The sequence below is a fragment of the Panthera onca genome, chromosome D2 (assembly GCF_046562875.1).
Source record: "Panthera onca isolate mPanOnc1 chromosome D2, mPanOnc1 haplotype 2, whole genome shotgun sequence".
Classification (NCBI taxonomy): domain Eukaryota; kingdom Metazoa; phylum Chordata; class Mammalia; order Carnivora; family Felidae; genus Panthera; species Panthera onca.
In genome coordinates, this window is record NC_138349.1 from 29,591,690 (window position 1) to 29,613,337 (window position 21,648).

The window sequence follows — 21,648 nt, forward strand, 5'->3', positions numbered from 1 at the left end:
GAATAATGAAGCAGAAAAGAAGAGGGAGACTAAGGCAAAAGATCACGATTTAAGAATTAGAGAAATCAGTGACTCATTAAAAAGGAACAATATCAGAATCATAGGGGTCCCAGAAGATGAAGACAGAGGGAAAGGGGTAGAAGTGTTATGTGAGCAAATCATAGGGGAAAACTTTCCTAACCTGGGGGAAGACACAGACATAAAAATACAGGAAGCACAGAAGACTCCCATTAGATTCAACAAAAACCGACCATCAGTAAGGCATATCATAGTCAAATTCACAAAACACTCAGGCAAGGAAAGAATCATGAAAGCATCAAGGGAAAAAAGTCCTTAACCTACAAGGGAAGACAGGTCAGGTTTGCTGCAGACCTATCCACAGAAACTTGTCAGGCCAGAAAGGAGTGGCAGGATATATTCCATGTGCTGAATCAGAAAAATATGCAGCCAGGAATTCTTTATCCAGCAAGGCTGTCACTCAAAATAGAAGGAGAGGTAAAAAGTTTCCTAGACAAACAAAAATTAAAGGCGTTCATGACTACTAAACCACCCTGCAAGAAATTTTAAGGGGGAGTCTCTGAGGGGAGAAAAGATGAAGAAAAAAAAAGCAACAAAGACAAGAAAGGACCAGAGAACACCACTAGAAACTCTAACTCTACAGGCAACATAGTAGTAATCAAAAATCTCCCCAAAAACAAGAGTCCAGGGCCAAATGGCTTTCCAGAGGAATTCTATCAAACATTTAAAGAAGAGTTAACACCTATTCTCTTGAAGCTGTTCCAAAAATAGAAATTGTCTTGAAGCTGTTCCAAACTCTTTCTATGAAGCCAGCATTACCTTGATTCCAAAACCCCACTAAAAAGGAGAACTATAGACCAATTTCCCTAATGAACATAGAAGAAAAAATCCTCAACAAGATATTAGCCAACTGGATCCAATAATGCATTAAAAAAATTATTCACCAGGACCAAGTGGGATTTATACCTGGGATGCAGGGCTGGTTCAGTATCTGCAAAATGTGATTCATCACATCAATAAAAGGACAAGAACCACATGATCCTCTCAATAGATGCAGAGAAAGCATCTATTGACAAAATACAGCACCCTTTCCTGATAAAAAACCCTCAAGAAAGCAGGGATAGAAGGATCATACCTCAAGATCATAAAAGCCATATATGAAAGACCCAACGCTAATATCATCCTCAATGGGGAAAAACTGAGAGCTTTCCCACTAAGGGGAAACAAGACAGGGATATTCACTCTCACCACTGTTATTCAACATAGTGTTGGAAATCTTAGCCTCAGCAATCAGACAACACAAATAAATAAAAGGCATCCAAATCAGCCAGGAGGAGGTCAAACTTTCACTCTTCACAGATGACGTGATAGTCTATATGGAAACCTCAAAAAATTCCACCAAAAAACTTCTAGAACTGATCCATGAATTCAGCAAAGTCGCAGGATATAAAATCAATGCACAGAAATCGATTGCATTCCTATACACCAACAATGAAGTAACAGAAAGAGGAATCAAGGAATCGATCCCATTTACAATTGCACCAAAAACCATAAAATACCTAGGAATAAATCTAACCAAAGAGGTGAAAAATCTATACACTGAAAACTATAGAAAGCTTATGAAAGAAATTGAAGAAGACACACACACAAAAAAAAAAAAAAAATGGAAAAAGATTCCATGCTCCTGGATAGGAAAAATAAATATTGCTAAAATGTCAATACTACCCAAAGCAATTTACATATTCAATGCAATACCTATCAAAATAACACTAGCATTCTTCACAGAGAACAAACACTCCTAAAATTTGTATAGAACCAGAAAAGACCCCAAATACCCAAAACAATATTGAAAAAGAAAACCAAAGCTGGAGGCATCACAATCTCAGATTTTTTTTTTCTTTTTTTTTTTTTTTAATTTATTTTTGAGACAGAGAGAGACAGAGCATGAACGGGGGAGGGGCAGAGAGAGAGAGACACAGAATCAGAAGCAGGCTCCAGGCTCTGAGCCATCAGCCTAGAGCCCGACGCGGGGCTCGAACTCACGGACCGCAAGATCGTGACCTGAGCCGAAGTCGGACGCTTAACCGACTGAGCCACCCAGCCGCCCCACACAATCTCAGATTTTAAGCTGCATTACAAACTGTAATCATCATGACAGTATGGTACTAGCACAAAACCAGACACTCAGATCAATGGAACAGAATATAGAACCCAGAAATGGACCCACAAACATATGGCCAACTAATCTTTGACAAAGCAGGAAAGAATATCCAATGGAATAAAGACAGTCTTTTCAGCAAGTGGTGCTGGGAGAACTGGACAGTGACATGCAGAAGAATGAACCTGGACCACTTTCTTACACCATACACAAAAAGAAACTCAAAATGGATGAAAGACCTAAATGTAAGACATGAAGCCATCAAAATGCTAGAGGAGAAAGCAGGCAAAAACCTCTTTTACCTTGGCCCCCGCAACTGCTTACTCAACACGTCTCCAGAGGCAATTGACACAAAAGCAAAAATGAACTATTGGGACCTCATCAAAATAAAAAGCTTCTGCACAGTGAAGGAAACAATCAGCAAAACTAAGAGGCAACCGATGGAATAGGAGAAGATATTTGCAAACGACATATCAGATAAAGGGTTAGTATCCAAAATCTATAAAGAACTTATTGAACTCAACAACCAAAACACAAAGAATCCAATGAAGAAATGGGCAAAAGACATGAATAGACACTTCTCCAAAGAAGAATCCAGATGGCCATGAAAAAATGCTCAACATCACTCATCATCAGGGAAACACAAATCAAAACCACAATAAGATACCACCTCACACCTGTCAGAATGGCTAACGTTAACAACTCAGGCAATGACAGATGTTGGTGAGGATGCAGAGAAAGAGGATCTCTTTTGCACTGCTTGTGGGACTGCAAACTGGTGCAGCCACTCTGGAAAACAGTATGGAGTTTCCTCCAAAAACTAAAAATAGAAAAACCCTATAACCCAGTAATTGCACTACTAGGTATTTATCCAAGGGATACAGGTATGCTGTTTTGAAGGGGCACATGTGTCCCAGTGTGTATAGCAGCACTATCAACAATAGCCAAAGTATGGAAAGAGCCCAAATGTCCATTGATGGATAAATGGATTAAGAAGATGTGGTATATATATATACAACAAAGTATTAGTTGGCAATCAAAAAGAATGAAATCTTGCCATTTGCAACTATGTGGATGAATATATATATACAACAAAGTATTAGTTGGCAATCAAAAAGAATGAAATCTTGCCATTTGCAACTATGTGGATGAAACTAGAGGGTAGGTATTATGCTAAGCGAAATTAGTCAGAGAAAGACAAATATATGACTCCACTCATATGAGGACTTTGAGACAAAACAGATGAACATAAGGGAAAGGAAGCAAAAATCATATAAAAACAGGGAGGGGGACAAAACATAAGAGACTCTTAAATATGGAGAACAAACAGAGGGTTACTGGAGGGGTTGTGGGAGGGGGGATGGGCTAAATGGGTAAGGGGCATTAAGGAATCTACTCCTGAATACTATATGATAACTAACTTTTATGTAAATTAAGAAAAAACAAATAAATAAAAAGAAAGGGGGAAAAATATTTCTGTAAAGGGTTTAATATCCAAAATTCATAAAAACTCCTGAAAATGCAACAGAACAGGACTGAACCAAAGACTTGAGCATGACCCCAGGACTGATCTAGGTGGAAGTGTGTGTGGGTGGGGGAAGGTACCAGCTCTCTTCTCTAGGATTGCTAATTATGAAGATGAAACAAACCTAGGGATGCCATGTGAGGAAAGACTGCCCCAGAGCAAAGCCAACAGAAAGAAAAGCAGTGTTAAGATGAAGAGAAAACTTAAGCCCTGAGACCATACTCCTTGAGCTGAAGCATGTCTAAAGCCAGCATTCCAATTAATTGTCCAGTTACATGAGCCAATAAAATTTTTTTTGTTAAGCTAAAAATAAAAGATATTACACATGAATGACCCACAGATGAAGCTCTTCCTTCCACTGCCATATTGAATTGTGTTATTTAGCTTTCCTTGTGCCCCTGGCCTATCCCAGTGGTTAGTACCGTGTTTTGCATGTAATAGACACAGAAGAATGTTTGTTAAATTAAGTGACACCATTAAAATATCTTTCAAATTCTTTCCTTAAAAAAAGGATTTTTATAACTTCTGAGCTCTTGTACATTATATATATATATATATATATATATATATATATATATATATATATATATATTTTCTTAGCATGAGCATCTATTGCTTTAGTAAAATAATAAACAGTTAACAAAAGCAGCCAGAGTTTTCATTAATCTGTCTTTTGGAGAAGACACACATGTTGTAGAGAACTAGATTATTACTATGTTTGGTTTGCCCCCTGGAGAATTATAGATACTCAGAGTGGTTCCTGGATTTGTACCGGTGCCCTGATAGCACATGGAAGGACCTCTGAAGAGAAAACCTAAGCATTTGCCCACAGGCTGTACATGGCTATGCCCTAGAAGACATTCTTAAGCAGAACAAAAGCATATCCAAGCCAAAGATATGGTGGGGCACACAGCAGAGAGACGAGGGGGCAGCTAGAAGCCTGTTTCATGAGTTTGCTTCCTGAATGCAATTCAAGGATCCACTGAACTGATTCCTTGACAAGTTTTTGTTTTGTTTTGTTTTGTTTTTAAATGAATGAGCTACTGGAAAAATATGTACAAATAAAATTTTTTTAGGATTTTTTTTTTTTTGAGAGAGAGAGAGCACGAGAGTGCAAGTGGGGGAGAGGCAGAGAGAGAGGGAGAGAGAGAATCGCAAGCAGGCTCTGCACCCAGAGGGGCTCCATCCCACTACTGTGAGATCATGACCTCAGCTGAAATCGAGTTGTACTCTCAACTGACTGAGCCACCCAGGTGCCCCTAAATAAAGTTTTTATATCAACCATAATTTTAGGTAGTAAGGGAAAACAATATTTAAGAGATGTAGGGGTCAAGAACATGGCTTTAGAAAGATAGAGACATTTTGAATTCTGAGTTTGCCACTTACTAGCTTTGTGATCTGGGGTAAATTGAGTCACTTCTCATTGTCTTCCTCTTACATCTCCTGAGTCTCTTCTGGGGGCTCTTCCTCCTCTTTCCAGCCCTGGAATGTTGGTGGTCCCAAAGCCCTGGTCTTCCCCCTTCCCTGGGTGATAGTATCTCCCTGTGACATGCACATCAACAAATCAGGCCACACCTCACCCTTCAGCTATGTGCTCTGACTGACACCTTTCAATGGATCTCCATTTCCCACACACTAACATCCTTTAACATGCAATACATGGCACCTCAAAATCTGGTTCTGGTTTCTCTCTCCAGTCTCACTGTTCACACATTGCCCTCTTCCCTCCCTGCTCCAATTGTACCAATCACTTTTCATTTCCTAGACTCACCATTGTATGTGTTCTCTTAACCCTGGGCCTTTATAACTACTGTCTCCTCAGCCCCAGCTCTCCTCTCTCCTCTTCTCTTGGCTAATTCATCATTCTTTAGATCTTCACTCATGCCTCACTTTTTTCGAGAAACCCTCCTTAATCCTCCTGGTCTAGGCTGTGTCTTATCACCCAACCCAGTGATTTCCTGGTACCGCACTCCTCATGCTTCACTGAATAACTTATTGACACATTCAGATTGTTCAACAGATCATGCACACAGTGAAAGCAAGGGCTGTGTTTGTCTTGTTTGTCACTGTATACTTAGAATATAATATATAACCCCCAATCCTGGCACTCAATAGCATTATGATAGATACTTGTTGAATAAAGCACTGTTACCATTGCTATGATAATATCAGCAAGGTGAAATAATGGTTGAGAATTGGTCTCTGGATTCAAACATAGCCCTACTGCTTAACAGTTGTGCAATGTTTGGCAAGTAAATTAGTTTGTATGTGTCTCAGTTTCCTCATCTGTCACTCCATCTAAAATGCTTAGGTGTGGGGCACCTGTGTGGCTTTGTCGGTTGAGCATCCAACTTTAGCTCAGGTCACTATCTCACAGTTCATGAGTTCGAGCCCCACATTGGGCTCTGTGCTAACAGCTCAGAGCCTGGACCTTGCTTCGGATTCTGTGTCTCCCTCTCTCTCTGCCCCTCCCCTGCTGATGCTCTGTCTCTGTCTCTCTCTCTCAAAAATAAACAAACATTAAAAAAATTTTTTAAAAATACTTAGGTGAAATGACAGACTAAATGAAATAATGTTTTTTGTTACAAAGCAAGTGCTCAATAAATACTGGTTATTTTAACACTTAGAAATACTTAGAGCAGTACGTGGCACATAATAAGAACTTAATAAAAGTTATTATTACTGTATTTTTTGTAATGATAAAAATAATCTCTAATTAGTTTTAAAAGTTTAGATTTTTGAGTATAGATTTTCTCAAACCGCAGCATATTGGCACTTAGCAAGTCAGAATGTCTAGCAGCTATTTTCCTCTAGGAAAGTATTTGACTTCTTGGATAGAAAATTATTAGGGACATTAAGAGAGTGAGGAAGGAAAACCAATTGTGTTCAGTGGTAATAATGTTTCGGATCTCAAGTTTTGCAGTACAATGGTTGGAGTTTTACGAGGCCTTTGTTCTAAATGATGGTTCTCAAACTCTGGTGAGTATCTGCATCTACTGGTAGCTCGTTAAACTACTGATCAATCAGCTCTATCCTGTGGGTGGTTCTGGGATGGGGCCTGGGTCCATGGACTTGAACCAAGCTGCCCTGGTAATTCTGATGCACGCTGAAGTTTAAGAACCTGTGATCTAATAAAAATCAACAGGTTAAAATCAACCCTTATGCCTTGTGGCATAAGAGCAGGGGGCTCTTTGTTTCAAGTCTTTGTTGGGAGTTGCCTTCTAGGGGCTCTGAATGGCTGGTCTCTGGGAGATGTCTCTCTGCAGGGAGTGGCCTCTGAGGACTACTGTTACCTGAAGAAGAATCCTGGAGCCAGCTGGCTCCACTTCCAATTGAAACGGCTGCTGAGAACCGGCTCTGGGCCTGTTGGCCAAGGGGGAGAGGAACTCCCCCCCAAAAGTGCTGGGAACACTGTTAGGAGCCCTTGCTGGAGGTGCTGGTGCAGGTAGCAACAGGGAGCAGCAGTGCTTCTCAAAGTGGGGCCCCAGGATCACCTGCATCCAGAATCACCTAGAGAGTTTGTTAAAATGCAGATTCCTTGGACCCACTCACTCCAGACCTACTGAATCAAGATCTGCATTTTAAATGAACGTCACAGATTTTTCCAAGGCATGTTAAAGTGGGAGAGCCACTGACAGATGGTTGAAGAGACCTTGAGATACCAGCGTGTTCAGTCTCTGAAGTCTGGAGCACAGTGGCGTTTCGTTTCCTTTTATCACACTCCCTTTCCCAGTAATTTGGCAAAGTTGGAGGCCCAGACACTCTGCTCAGAATCTCAGACAGACTTCTCAGATCTTAACTGGTCACCATCCCTCAAAGACCAAGAGGGTGTAACTCGGAAAAGGTTTTTGCTAATCAAAGCATAACTTCCTTGGAGTTATTAAGTGTTATGCACTTCTCTGAGGACTAGAGTGGGCATTCAGTTTCCAGGAGCTGTCTGGTTACAATGATTTTCTTTTGAGAGAAATCTCAGTTGTGGTCGGTGGGTCTTGTCTGGATCACTCTTGAGGGAGGGCCCTGCAAAGGGCGGCACGGCCGTCCTGGCTCACTTGGCTCAGGTGAGCAAAACGTTTTGTAGATGACATCTACTCTCCTTATCTGTCAAACACAGATAGATGAGCAGGGACTTGGTTGCCACAGGGGATCTTACCGCCTTGCTTTTCCCATCAAAGTCTGTCAGGATTTGTAACTTGAAGAAATGAAAGGGGGTTCAGGAGAGAGACAGTTTCTAACGAGCTGTCAGCAGGGCCCCCCTGTGGGCTGGAAGCCTTGCTCTGTGTCAGTCTGCCTCTGCACTGACTTTATTCCAATGCTATTAGGGTAAGATCCTTGAGTCTTTCTCAGAGAAAGTGGCCTGGGGCTGAGAGGGACAGATTCATAAGTAATTTCTCTCATTATACACTTGCAGTGCTTACTCACCATTTCAAAGAGGAAGAGCTATCCCAGCCGACTCTTGAGAATTTTTCCCTAGACAGGATGCACATCCCTCCTACAAAGGCTTAATCGGCATGCTTTTTGCAATTACCTAAAATGGAGGAGACCTGGCTCTCAGCAAGGCTCAGTTGTAGGGCCCTTCTGTCCTTAGTGACTTCTAGAGCTGGACAAGGGAGAATTTACATAGTGCTAATATAGAGACTCTTCTAGAAGTAGGATCTACTTACATGGGTGAGTTATCCAAGGAACTAGGGAGGTTGTTAGTGTCAATGCCAAGTATATCATTGGATTGGATGGTATCTAGAGAAGTCAGAACAACATAATTCCAGTAATCCCGGAGTCGAGAAGTGACAGGTTGAATAACAAAAATGCCAGGTGCCCTAGCAGTTTTTGTTTTGTGTAGGTATTATAGATATGTTTTATTTTTGTCAGCCACTATAATATTTATTATAAAATTATGCATTCAAGATTATAATATTAAAATAATAATTAGTTTAAATAGCCTATTATCCAGGATTACAAATGGTATGACAGCCAGCAGCCCTGGAATGTATTTTGAATACTTACACAAGTAGCGCATGGATACATTCTTGTAAAATATTTGGAAGCTTACACAGCGAAAAGCCCCTTACCCGCCCATTCTTCTTCCCAGAGGTAACCACTGTCAACAGTTTGGTTAGTATCCCTCAGTGATCTTTCTAAACATTTACATACCCATGGATGTATATATGCACACCTATCTTTTCAGATAAATGAGATCATACATCACATATTGTTAGGTAACTTTAAAGAATTTAACAATCCATACCTTGGAGATATTCTCGTGGCAGTAGATATAAGTCTTCCTCATTTGCTTTATTCGTTGGCACAGTATTGCATTATATGGATGTGCCCTGCTTATGTGATCATTCACTAATTGGCGGACACTAAAATTGTTTCCAACATGTTTGCTCTTACAAATAATGCCGCAATGAGCCTTTGTGCACATACATCTTTGTATACATATTCTGGTAGAATGGATTCCTGAAAACAGAACTACAGCTATTTTTACATGTGTTTATTATACCCTATATCTAACTCTCCTCATCTCTTATTTATTTCCATCAATGATTCTTAACCCTACCAGTACATTAGATTTACCTAGGGAACTTTAAAAAGTTAGGGCACCTGGGTGGCTCATTTGGCTAAGCGTCTGACTTCGGCTCAGGTCATGATCTCACAGTTCGTGGGTTTGAGCCCCACATTGGGCTCTCTGCTGTCAGCTCAGAGCCTGCTTCGGGTCCTCCACCTCCCTCTCTCTCTGCCCCCCCCCTCAAAAATAAATAAACACTTAAAACAAATTACATAAGCCCAAGCGGCACTCTAGACCCACTGAATCAGAATCTTTGGGAGTAGGACTCGGGATTTGGATTTTCAGAAAAAAATCTGAAAATTCTCACGTGCAATAAGGATGAAAGAATTGTTGACCTATACATTAAACAAAATAAAACAGAACTCTAGGGTATTTTAAGATAGAACAACCAATTATTACAGAAACAGAGTCAGTCAAATAGGAGTAATCTTTGTTTACCTCTGAAAACAGCTTTAGTAAATCAAGTTATCTAGGTGAAAATAAATAATATTAAATCTGATGTTTAATAGTTGTATTGCATTTTTATCTCCTGAAAATGTCTTTTGTTATTATTGTTTTAAATCTCAGAGCATCTTCAATTCAAAGCTGTGAGCAAGGTGGGCTGGGCAGGAATGACCTTGTCCATTTTACATTCCTGGAAGCTGATGGGGGTAAAATGATGCTCCTCAATTTTAATGTGCTCAGAAAAAAATCTGAGGATCTTCTCAATGTGCAAATGCTGACTTAGTAGGCCTGGGGGTGGGGAGCTGAGATTTTGCATTTCTAACAAAGCATCTAGCTAGGTGATGCTGATGCCATTGGTCCAGGACCACACTCTGATTAGTAAACACCTAGATAAAAGGTAATGAGCTGAATACAATGGGGAACCCAATCCAATAGCAGACATGGGGTGTCATCAAAACAATGAACACATGACACAACAAAGAAAAGAGTGTAAGGAGAAGGGATGCAGGGTGGGCAAGGATGGAGGGCAAAGGATCCCTTCTCCTACATCCTAGAATCCCAAGCCCTAAACAGGGGCACATTTGTAAATCATTTAATAAAACCAATTAGATCTTTAAATTAAAACATATATGTGTGTGTGTGTGTGTATGTGTGTATATATATATATATATATATATATATATATATATATATATTACTAATGGAAATTAGATTTTTCAATTGATGTTTTGGTGTTTTTGTCTCTTGGAAAAAAAGAACTAGAAGCAATAAGAAAGTAATAAATTAAAGATATTACTTTTAATGGGCCATTTTTTCTTGAATACATTGGCTGCCTAAACGGATTCCAGAAATGTAAGCTTAATATGTGCAAGTTGTAGGATCTAAGAGGTGCTGCTGGGGCAGGAATTAGAAGATGGATTCTACCCATGCTGGAGGGAATGTTCTGAGAGGGGAAGAATCAGCCTCAACTACATTCATTCCCTCTATTATATACTTTCATGTCCCTTTTCCACTAAGCCACATAGCACTTACCAAGGCTGTGATGTTCATAATTTCATTTATGCAGTGTTATTATGTGTCTTCTCCATCAGATTAGAGAAGCCATGAGGACAAGGACTTAGCCTTTTTGTTCACCATGTTATCCTTAACACCTAGTGCAATGCCTGACGGATAGTAGATGGTCAATAATTATTAACTGAATGAATTAAATGCATGAATGAATAAATCATGAAAAAGAAAAGGTAGTATTATGTTATGATTTGAAGTTAAATTAGGGTTAAAACTAAAAAAAACCAAAACTCTCAAGAAGTCTATAGGTCCATTGCGTTAGCCACATGGAAGATTAAAACTCACACAATCTTTCCCCTCTAAATAATTTTGATCTTGTTATGTAATTCTTCTCTGTAAGCCCTTATGCCTCTTCCATTTCTAGAGCAGATGTCTTTCTGTTTAGAACTTGGAACCGTTGTATGGAAAGTTTATGATGTCAGAAAACAAATACAATGACTTCATTGAAGGAACAAGGACTGCCTGTGGTCTTTTAAAACACAATTCAAGAACTAATAATACATTTTTAAATTAAAGTAAATTAAATTAAATTTTATCTTAGTTTTATTTGTTTTGAGAGAGAGAGAGGGAGCACATGTGAGAGCTAGTGGGGGAGGGGCAGAGATAGAGAGGGAGAGAGAGAATCCCAAGTGGGTTCCATGCTGTCAGCGCAGAGCCCAATGCAGGGCTCAATCTCACCAACCATGAGATCATGACCTGAGTCAAAATCAAGAATCAGATGCCTAACCGAGTCACCCAGGTGCCCCAGTAATACATTTTAAACATTTAAAAAATATGCTCTACCTCAAAGGGATACTGCAGGATTAATTTTCAGGTATGATTTAACATAACATATTCTCTAGAATAAAAGCACAATGTAATTTCTAATAAGCATAACATCTAATTAATTCTTTCATTGGATAAATTTTTATCACGTGACTGGCAACATGGCACAGTGGAGCAGGGGCCCTGAAGCTAGACTGTCTGTATTCACATCCCCACCATTGTCTAGCTGTGCTAGCTTGGGCAAATTGCTCAAATGCTTTTTGCTTCAATTGCCTCACCTGTTAAGTGGGATAATAAGACTAGCTACTTCAGCTGTTACTGCAGTTTGTTAGTGTTTGTTAGTGTTTGTAAAGCACTTAGGACAGTACCTGGCATATAGTAAGCACTATATGCACGGTTTTAAATAAACAACCCCCTGTAATGTGCCAGGCAGGTATGAAGCTCAAACTGGCCTCCAGGAAAGTAGTGAACTAGTACCTACTAAACACTTGTTATGTATCAAGCACTGATCCTTAGGCAATCTTGCATCAAGTCTTATGACAACCCTCATGGAAGTATTGTTCTCATTCATTCATTCAGCCAATATTTATTGTCGGGAACTGTTTTATTTACATCCTGGGATATAGAGTCCGGGATTTACATTTTTAAAAATCACTATTTTATCAACAAGTGATTTTTAATAGTTCTCTTGATTTCCAGGTTAGCTCTAAACCACCACATTATTCTTTATTAAAAGTAGTTTCTCCTAACTTCTGAAGTTTTAACTGACTATATCTGTCGTGCTTTGGAGAACTATTTTTTTCCGGTTCTACTTATTTATTGTTAGAGACTATCTTTTTTAAAAAATAATTTATTTAGGGGCACCTGGGTGGCTCAGTTGGCTAAGCATCCGACTTCAGCTCAGGTCATGGTCTCACAGCTCGTGAGCTTTATTTCTGAAGGAGAGAGAGAGACAGAGAGTGAGCTTTGGATTCTGTGTCCCTCTCTCGCTCTGCCCCTCCCCTGCTCATGCTCTGTCTGTTTCTCTCTCAAGAATAAATAAACATTAAAAAAATTCATTTATTTTTATACTTTAGCTAGATAACATACAGTGAAATGGTTTCAGAAGTAGAATTCAGTGTCTCATGACATATCCAACACCCGGTGCTCGTCACAAGTACCCTCCTTAATACCCATCACCCATCTCCCACTTACCTCCCTCTGTCAACCCACAGTTTGTTCTCTTTGGTTAAGAGTCTCTTGTGATTTGTTTCTCGTTCTTCTCTTTTTCCTTCCTCTTCCCATATGTTCAGGTTTTGTTTCTCAAATTCCACATGACTGAAATCATATATTTGTCCTGTGATTGACTTATTTCACTTAGCATAATACATTCTAACTCCATTAACGTCTCTGTATTCTTGTGAAATCTCTTTCAAATATGTTTTTTTTTTCAATAAAAACTTGATTTTTTACATTATAAAATGATGCATTTGTTGGAAAGTGTCACTGTTCACTATTTTTCTGTTAAAGCAACACTGCAATGCACAGCTGTATACACCTCTGTACCTACCTATCTTGTCAAACTTGTATAAGTGTCTTTAGGATAGATCCCTAGAGAAGAAATTGCTTGGTAAAATGGTATGCCTATTTTAATTTTCACCAATATTGCCAGGAAAAACTTTCATGAATCAACATCCTTACCAATAGTGCATGAAAGTGCCTTCTCTCCTGCACTCTCAACAATGTCATTTATCAATATGTAAAAATTTTTGTCAGTCTGGTGGACAAAAATGGGTAAATTGGTATGGTTTCAATTTAATAATAAGGATGATTTGGGTTATGTTTGTTTGCCATTTGTATTTATTCTTTCTTGATTCATTTTTTATATCCTTAATTCATTTTTCTATTGGTACAATGAAGCTCTGAGCATATAATAGATATGACTGATAAGCATGCTCCAAATATTTTTTCCAAGTCATCATATTTCTGTTTATGGTGTCCATCACCATACAAAGTCAGTTTTGTTTTTCTTTATGGCTTCTGAGATTGTGTCATGATTGGGAAAGTCTCTTCTACTCTAATTCTGTTTTTAAAAATCTCCTTTATTTTCTGGGGCACTTGGGTGGCTCAATCAGTTAAGCGTCCAACTCTTGGTTTCATCTCAGGTCACGGTATCACAGTCGTGGGTTTGAGACCTGCGTTGGGCTCCTTGCTGTCAGCACAGAGCCTGCTTGGGATTCTCTCTCTCTCTGCTCCTACCCCACTCGCTCTGTCTCTCTCGCAAAAATAAACTTAAAAAAATAAAAATCTCCTTTAGTTTCCATATTTTGCTAGTAGTTTAAAATATTTAAATCTTTTTTTAAAAAATTTAATGTTTATTTTTAAGAGAGACAGAGACAGAGACAGAGTGTGAGCTCTGAATCTGAAACAGGCTCCAGGCTCTGAGCTGTCAGCACAGAGCATGATGCAGAACCCATGAACTGTGAGATCATGACCTGAGCCAAAGTTGGACGCTTAGCTGACTGATCCACCCAGGCATCCCTAAAATATTTAAATCTTAAATCCATCTAGAGTTTATTTTTGTTTTCACTTGGTACAAAAGAAAAAGCCAAATTTTTTTTATCTTAAATGAATGTGACAAGATAATTAAGTTACTTTAGATGAAGCTCTGTGCTTGAAAAGATGCAGTTTCTAAAAGCACATGCTACCCTGAAAGAGTCCTAGAAGCACACATATCTATAGCCAGAGCAGGGTCTTTGGGGAGGACAGTTTCCCTCAATATGCCAGTCCTCACCCATACTAGCTAAATAAAAATGCTACTGTGGTACCATTAATGATTTAAAATAGTACTTTATTTTCAGTAATTAATAGAAGTCAAGATTCTGAAAATCAATTGGCAAGTGTTTATATTTTAATGTAATAGTTTCCTTCATATAAATGTTTAATTATATGTTAGATGCAAATGACTTGTGAATGCACTTTATAGAGGCACTGCCCTTTCTGGCATATGTTCCCAAGTTTATAGAAAATGACTCATCTGTGGGCTAGAGAGCCACTGGGACAGAACCTCTATGAGGGCAGGAAAGATTAAAAAGAGAGGACATCTTTTGCTTTCCTTGTTCCACACATCCCTAGCCACAGGGCCATAGTCCTATATCAGTTTCCTGTTTTTGTCCAGTCAATCGATAAAGAAGCACTTTGGACACCATGAGATGTGGAAGATCGTTTTGAAGAATTCTGGATGAAAAAGTTCGAGAAATCTGTTGCTCAACAATGTGCACACAGTTAACACCACTGTACTATACGTACATTTTAAAATGGTTGAGATAGTAAATGTTATGTGTTTTCTTTTTACCACAACTAAATAAAAAGTCAATTCTGCCTTTTAGTTTTTGTTTTTCATCAACCAACACTTATTTGAGTACCTATTATGTACTAAATATATTCTTATAGAGGATACCAGGAAGTATAGTTGATAGTTTCAGTTCTCAAGGAACTAACAAGCAATTGAGTTGGAGGAGAAAGTTAAGTACCCATGAAGATGAACCATCTCAGGTAATATAATGATACCACAGGAGGAGAAAAGACACACAGTCTTATTTTTAGAAAAGGCAGGAATCTCTTTGGGCTACAGTTATAGAAATATTCGTTAGGTACTTAAATGCCTTTCAAAGGGCTTTAATATGTAGTTTCTTTTTTTTTTTTCAACGTTTTTTATTTATTTTTGGGACAGAGAGAGACAGAGCATGAACGGGGGAGGGGCAGAGAGAGAGGGAGACACAGAATCTGAAACAGGCTCCAGGCTCCGAGCCATCAGCCCAGAGCCTGACGCGGGGCTCGAACTCACGGACCGCGAGATCGTGACCTGGCTGAAGTCGGACGCTTAACCGACTGCGCCACCCAGGCGCCCCTAATATGTAGTTTCTAAAGTGACCCTTTTACTGCTAGATCTAGAAGACATTATCTCTGTTTAACAGATGAGGAAACAAAGGCTCAGAGGTTGTAATTTTTCCAAGTTCACACAGGGAGCTGGGAACTAGACCCCGTCTTCCAGCTCTTACTCCTGGCAGAATTTATTTAAATAGGCACTGAAGATTTGCTGCCACAAACGTTTTGAGGGTTAGAGCAGAATCCAAGTGTGCTATGGACACTATGGTTATATATTTGCTGAAATTAAAGATTATTCTCTCCTCTGTCATCCTGCCAAGGAGCGTGAAGTAACTTTTAGTACAAAATAAGTTTTTTTTTTTTTCTTGCTACTTACAGGATAGAGAAACTCAAATCATAGTCCAATAGAATGAGGACCAGCATACGAGCTTTCAGTTTCCCCGCCAGATATACATAGTCCCTTAGACAGCTACAGTCTCATGAAAGACATTCCTTACCATCATGTCTGACATCATACTTTAAGGTCATAATACAAGTGGTATAACTGAGGTAGGTCTGATCTGATCCAAGTGTGACAGAGAGGAAAGCTAACTCAGACAGCAGAATAAAGTCAGTGAATCAGGATTCAAAAGCAGTTATCAGGGCTAAGCCCATATGAGTTACACACATTTTTAAAACCACATCCTGCTAGTTCAGTAGATTGATTTCTATCCAGAAAGTGCAGGAGAATTAGGTCTGTTCATACAATAACCCTATCTGATTGCACAGGGTCAAGCTACTGTTTATCTTTCCTAGGCAGAACCCATATCCTGAGCATACTCTATGTTTTTCACCAGTTACTTCAAGGCAATACAGGCTCTGACGTTCTTTCTACCTAACCACCTAAACAATAAGAAAAAGACTCTAATTTTTTTTTCCTCTAAAGTATTAGGTAAAAGTAAACACACAGACACTGTAGTCAAGAGTGTCTTTTATTTTCCTTCTTATGAGCACTCAGCCTTTTGCAAAAGAAGGGCAGTGCTGCCCTCTACTGCTGGATGTTGAAATGTCAGCAATACGCTTCTATATACCTCACTAGCTGCGTGGAATAGATTAGGACAGTACATTACACTGCTTTTGATCTCTTTAGGAATTGTTTAAAAAGAAATATGTTCTTGGAAAGCCCATTTAATGTTTCCTTCATTATCTCTTCATCTACCTTCATCTTGTATCAAGCATAGGACGTTTGAACATGACCCAATTTAAAAAAGAAAAGGAGAGGCTCCTGGGTGGCTCAGTCGGTTGGGCGTCCAACTTCAGCTCAGGTCATGATCTCTTGGTCTTGTGGGTTCAAGCCCTGCGTCGGGCTCTGTGCTGACAGCTCAGAGTCTGGAGCTTGCTTCGGATCCTGTGTCTCCCTCTCTCTTTGCCCCTCCCCTGCTCATGCTCTCTCTCTTTCAAAAATGAATAAATGCTAAAAAAACAAAAATTAAAAAAAAGGATATCCCAACCTGGGTGAGGGAAGCTTAAGACCTTCTCTAGAAGTAAGAGGCTGTATTTGTCATGCATTTAGGGAGAAACAGGACAAGAAGAGGAAATTTTCTTATGACTTAAGGTCTACAGTCTTCCCACTCTTCTGTTATTTGAAGTGTCTTCATTTGCTTTTTGCTAAGTCTATCCATTTCCTTTTTGTTAAGTCTATCAATTTCCTTTGTGTTTTTTGACAGGAGACAATAGTCACCTTGAAATGTAGAGGGAATAGTGGAACAGTGTTTCTAAGACACTTTGTATTCTTCAGAAAGAGATAATATGGAAACACAAAGAGTTATTATTAACATTGTTATATTTTAATTAAATATTAAGTATGCTGTCTTGTTACCTTTAAGTTGCTTTGAGATTTTACAGATATCTACAGAGACTTTTTGGAGGACTCTAAATATTTAAAAACTTGTGTTCTCTGCTTTCTTTTCCATCTTTAAAAAATTTCAGAGTGTATGTCTGCAAGAGGCCAGGGCAGAGAGATTTCAGAATTAGCCTAACCATTACCCTAGAGCTACACAGGGACCAAAGTATAACTATATAACAACAACAACAACAACAATAACAACAACAACAACAACTTCTACAACTGTGTTAAAAGTGTGTGTGTGTCAGCACTAAGCAAAAATCTTTTTGTCCCAATTTACACTCAGCTATGTTAAGAGATTTACTCCCAAGTTTCAAAACTATTAAGAGGCAAAATTAGATTTTGATTGTGGGTGCAAAGCCTATGCATTGTTCTACTATGCAGCTCCTCATTCAAATCTCAAAGACAAGTGCTTGTAAACAACATCTGTGACGATGATGATGGTGAGAGCGAACATACTGAGTACTTACTGTCTTGCACGTCAGTGTTTTAAATTCATTTAATTACATTAAATCATCTAATCTTCACCTTGTGAGGTAGAACTATTATTATTTCCATGTTACAAATGAGGAAACTGAGGCATACAGAGGAAATCTAGTTCCAGAGGCCATGCTTTTATTTTTTTATTTTTATTTTTTTAAATTTTTTTTTTTAACGTTTATTTATTTTTGAGACAGAGAGAGACAGAGCATGAACGGGGGAGGGGCAGAGAGAGAGGGAGACACAGAATCGGAAATAGGCTCCAGGCTCTGAGCCATCAGCCCAGAGCCCGACGCGGGGCTCGAACTCACGGACCGCGAGATCGTGACCTGAGCCAAAGTCGGGCGCTTAACCAACTGAGCCACCCAGGCGCCCCTGGAGGCCATGCTTTTAACCATACGCTATACTGCTTCTTAAGTACAAAAACTATATAGCACAACAATTTCTACATTGTGGCCTGGAACTTAATTATGTTCACCAAGTGGATAAAATCATCAATAGTTGTCACCCTATTGATGTCTCTGTTATACAAATCTCAGCAGCTTTAAAAAAAGTTCTGCTCATGGAGGTGCCTGGTTCAGATGCTAATATTAGACCCTCAGGCCTTACTGGACATACCCTTCTATGAATTAGGAAGCAACAACAGAACTTCACTTGGTCCAATCCTTGTATGCTGGTGGGGAGACGAGTCATACATATGGGAGGGAGGAGAGAAATGAGGGATGAGAAGCAAAAGTAGATGATAGTTCCACTAAGTCATGCCCAGGAAACAAGCCAGCTAATTTGAAGGAAGAGGTTGATAAGCAATCACTTTCCTTAACAACAGTGAACTCAATACAGTGAGAGAACAGCACAGCCTTAGGGTCTCTAAGCTTATCTTATTGCCCACTATTTAGCCACACAGTGGCTTTTTTTCAAGTTTATTTATTTTGAGAGAGAGAGAGACAGAGAGAGAGAGAGAGAGAGAGAGAGAGAGAGAGAGAGAGAGAGAACGCGAGCGCACAAGATGGGGAGGGGCAAAGAGAGAAAGGGAAAGAGAATCCCAAGCAGACTCCACACTGCCAGTGCAGAGCCTGATGCTGCGATCGAACTCACAAACCGTGAGATCATGTCCTGAGCCGAAGTTGGACGCTTAATGGAGAGCCACCCAGGTGTCCCTGCCACACAGCGATACTTGAACAGATCTCCTCTTGCAGCTTTGGTTCTTAAAGAAATGCTTGTTCAGCACACAAGTCAGCTTCTAAATAACATCCTACCCTTAGTAACAGCATACACCTAAATGTAACTATTCCAAAGCACTTTGCACTTGAAGTCCAAAGTGTGAAAAACTCCTCCCTTATCTGATTTGTTCCTAAGTTTAGACCTCCTGGGTATCAGGGGCAAGATTGAGTACAACAAGCAAGTGCGGACTTGCTTAGAGGTTCATGGAGTGGCCATGGCTGGCCCAGCCTGGCCTGTCTATTACGCTATGGGGCACGCTGCTCAGCCCTGAAGGCTTCAGATTTCCCAGAGAGTATATTCTAAAGAAATTTATTCCAGATGAATAATTGGAACCCAGATGTGTGGGTTCCAAGTTCCTCCCTCCCAATTCTTTTGAAGAAAAAAAGGAAGAGGAAAGCATCCAGGAGGAAGATGGTAGTGAGGATGCTTGAATAGACGTCATAGCAAACTCATAAGGCAGGAAGAATACTAGTCCTTCTTTCTTTTGACCCTATTGCCTTCTCCCTGGACACTCACTTTACCTGGCTGCCTGCTTGTCTGGGCAATGTTCGCCTCTAAAGAGTCTTTTGCTTGATCTATCCATTCAGCAGGGAGGCAGTGTTGCTCAATTCCAAGTCAAAGTGTTAAAATTAGCAATGGCCTGGAAAGCATTTTGTTTATTTCAAGATCGGCATTTTGTGTAGAGGGGTAGCCTGCAGGACTCAAGACAGAAGGATACTGAACATAATCTAAAAGAACCTAAGATTGCCAAGGAAAAAGTTTGAGACTTGGATCCCACATAATATGTAGTTCCCCTCCTTGCTACACCAGTTAACTGTTTGCTCCTTTCCAAAATTTGGAACAGATATTATGAAGACATGAAGAAAAACTGCATATGCCACTTTCTTTGCCCCTATAAGCGTTGACTTGGTTATGGAGCTGCTTAGATTGCCAATAAATATTTATTTGGACTTAGCTAAGTTGATGTTTAGGTGGCCATGGGTTGTTTTTTTCCTCCAGGGAATGACGTAAGAAATGACCATGATATTGTTGGCCAATGCTGTGAAACTCATGCTTTTCAAACTCTGCGGAGGTTGGGCTATAGGACACCAGTCTTGGCAGTTGCCCTTTGCCTCTGCTTTTGGCACCACTAAAAGTTCATTGTCATTTCACCTTTGGTGTTGAACTTGGAATCTTAGAGGGAAGCATTGTTAATGAAACACTACGGGCAGTTTACCTTTAAAAGCAGAGGCAAAGCTTCTGGAAAAAAGCAGGTGATACAAAGGTTGGCTGGTGTTGCACAGAGATTTCTTGGCTTGTGTTCATTACTTTGAATGGAAAATTCATTTTGAGATTTGTCGTATTATCCAGTGAACAGAGGCTGAGGTATTGTTTTCTTCTGTAATACCAAGGGAATGGATTCTTCCTTCCACCATTTATTGAACACTTACTAAGTGCAAAAAACTGGGGGATACTATATAGAGTATGATCTCTAGCCCAAAGAAGCTTACCATCTACACGGGGTGTGGCAGATGTGCAATGACAACAATAGCTAACATTTAGGGAGTACTTCCTATATGCAGCCAAACACTTTATATGTATTAACTCATATAATTCCCACAACAACCCTGAGGACAATACTATTATCTCCACTCCAGAGCAGGAACAGAGAGGTTAAGTAACTTGCCTAAACCTGCCCAAGTCAGTAAATGACAGAGTCACAATCTAAACCTATGTGGTCTGGCTCTAGAGCTAGGTTCTTAACTAGGGCATTTTCTGAAATGGTGATATTGTCAACAAGGTACAGAAGCACAGGAAATGAGAGACGGATTTTGACCAGAATGAGGATTAAGGAAAGTCTTCATGAAGGAGGCATTTACTTTGGGTCTTGAAGATCACCAGGTGAAGACGGGAGGTGGGGAGGTACAGCCCGACTAAAAGAAGAGGCAGTTGGGGTATCAGCCAGCTGCTGACAGCGGGATCTGGTTGAGTGCGTGCGTGGGAGGAAAGCTGGAGAGGGACGCTGTGCCCAGATCCTGAAGGACCTTGAAGACCAGGCCTCCTCTGTAAGGAAAGGGGAGCAAAAACCTCAAAAAAGAGCTGCGAAGGGAATTCCTGGTCACTCCTCCACTTTTAGCAGGCTGTCCCTTGCCTGACACTCAGGCAGGAGGCCCACCCACATTTCCCTCAGGGGGAACAGCCGACCTGGAAGGTCAAGGTCGCCCGCGAGGGCTCCGGAGCTGCACGTCCTGGCCAAGGACTCTCGTTCCCGAGCGCAGACGCCGGGGATTTGGCTGCCAGCCGCGGTCAGGTACGTGAACGCTGTCGGGCCTGGCAGCGAGAACGCCTGCTTCATGGGGAAGGCCGGTCCTCCGGGACTCTCGCCGGCCTCCTAGCTCCTCTCTTGGCCCTCGAAGGTCATGGAGGCCACTTCCAGCGCACCCGGGCTGCTCGGCTCCTCCCCTCAGCACCTGAGACCCAAGGAATGTCGTCCTCAACCATAGGAGTCCGCTCTGCCAATCAATCCTAGCCCCCGCCCCCATCTTAGCTGGCGTGCAGTGCATTGGTTGCATCATCGCTGGCCTCCGATAAGATTCTTTTCTTGGATTGGCTAATAGCATACCCTCCCTCCCGTCCCTGCTGCGTCAGAAGCTCGCGATTGGTTCACCGCG

General features: G+C 40.4%; 3 long non-coding RNA genes across 3 annotated transcripts in view; all 3 read right to left on the bottom strand.

The window, feature by feature from the left end:
- LOC144613187 (uncharacterized) overlaps positions 1 to 17,908 on the bottom strand; it is a 34,467-nt gene extending 16,559 nt beyond the window's left edge. Inside the window, exons 1-2 of the long non-coding RNA XR_013550547.2 lie at positions 15,788 to 17,908; positions 12,739 to 12,861 (exon numbers count right to left, since the gene is read on the bottom strand). This is a non-coding gene — a long non-coding RNA (uncharacterized LOC144613187). The remainder of the gene's footprint in view (positions 1 to 12,738; positions 12,862 to 15,787) is intronic.
- On the bottom strand, positions 5,088 to 10,360 carry LOC132685036 (uncharacterized). The gene is made up of 2 exons (XR_013550549.2): positions 8,363 to 10,360; positions 5,088 to 8,226 (listed from the first exon to the last, which is right to left on the bottom strand). It is a non-coding gene; the product is annotated as an uncharacterized LOC132685036 (long non-coding RNA).
- Positions 17,909 to 20,818: 2,910 nt separating the features above from the next.
- LOC144613189 (uncharacterized) lies at positions 20,819 to 21,631 on the bottom strand. The gene is made up of 2 exons (XR_013550550.2): positions 21,182 to 21,631; positions 20,819 to 21,040 (listed from the first exon to the last, which is right to left on the bottom strand). It is a non-coding gene; the product is annotated as an uncharacterized LOC144613189 (long non-coding RNA).
- Positions 21,632 to 21,648: the final 17 nt, after the last annotated feature.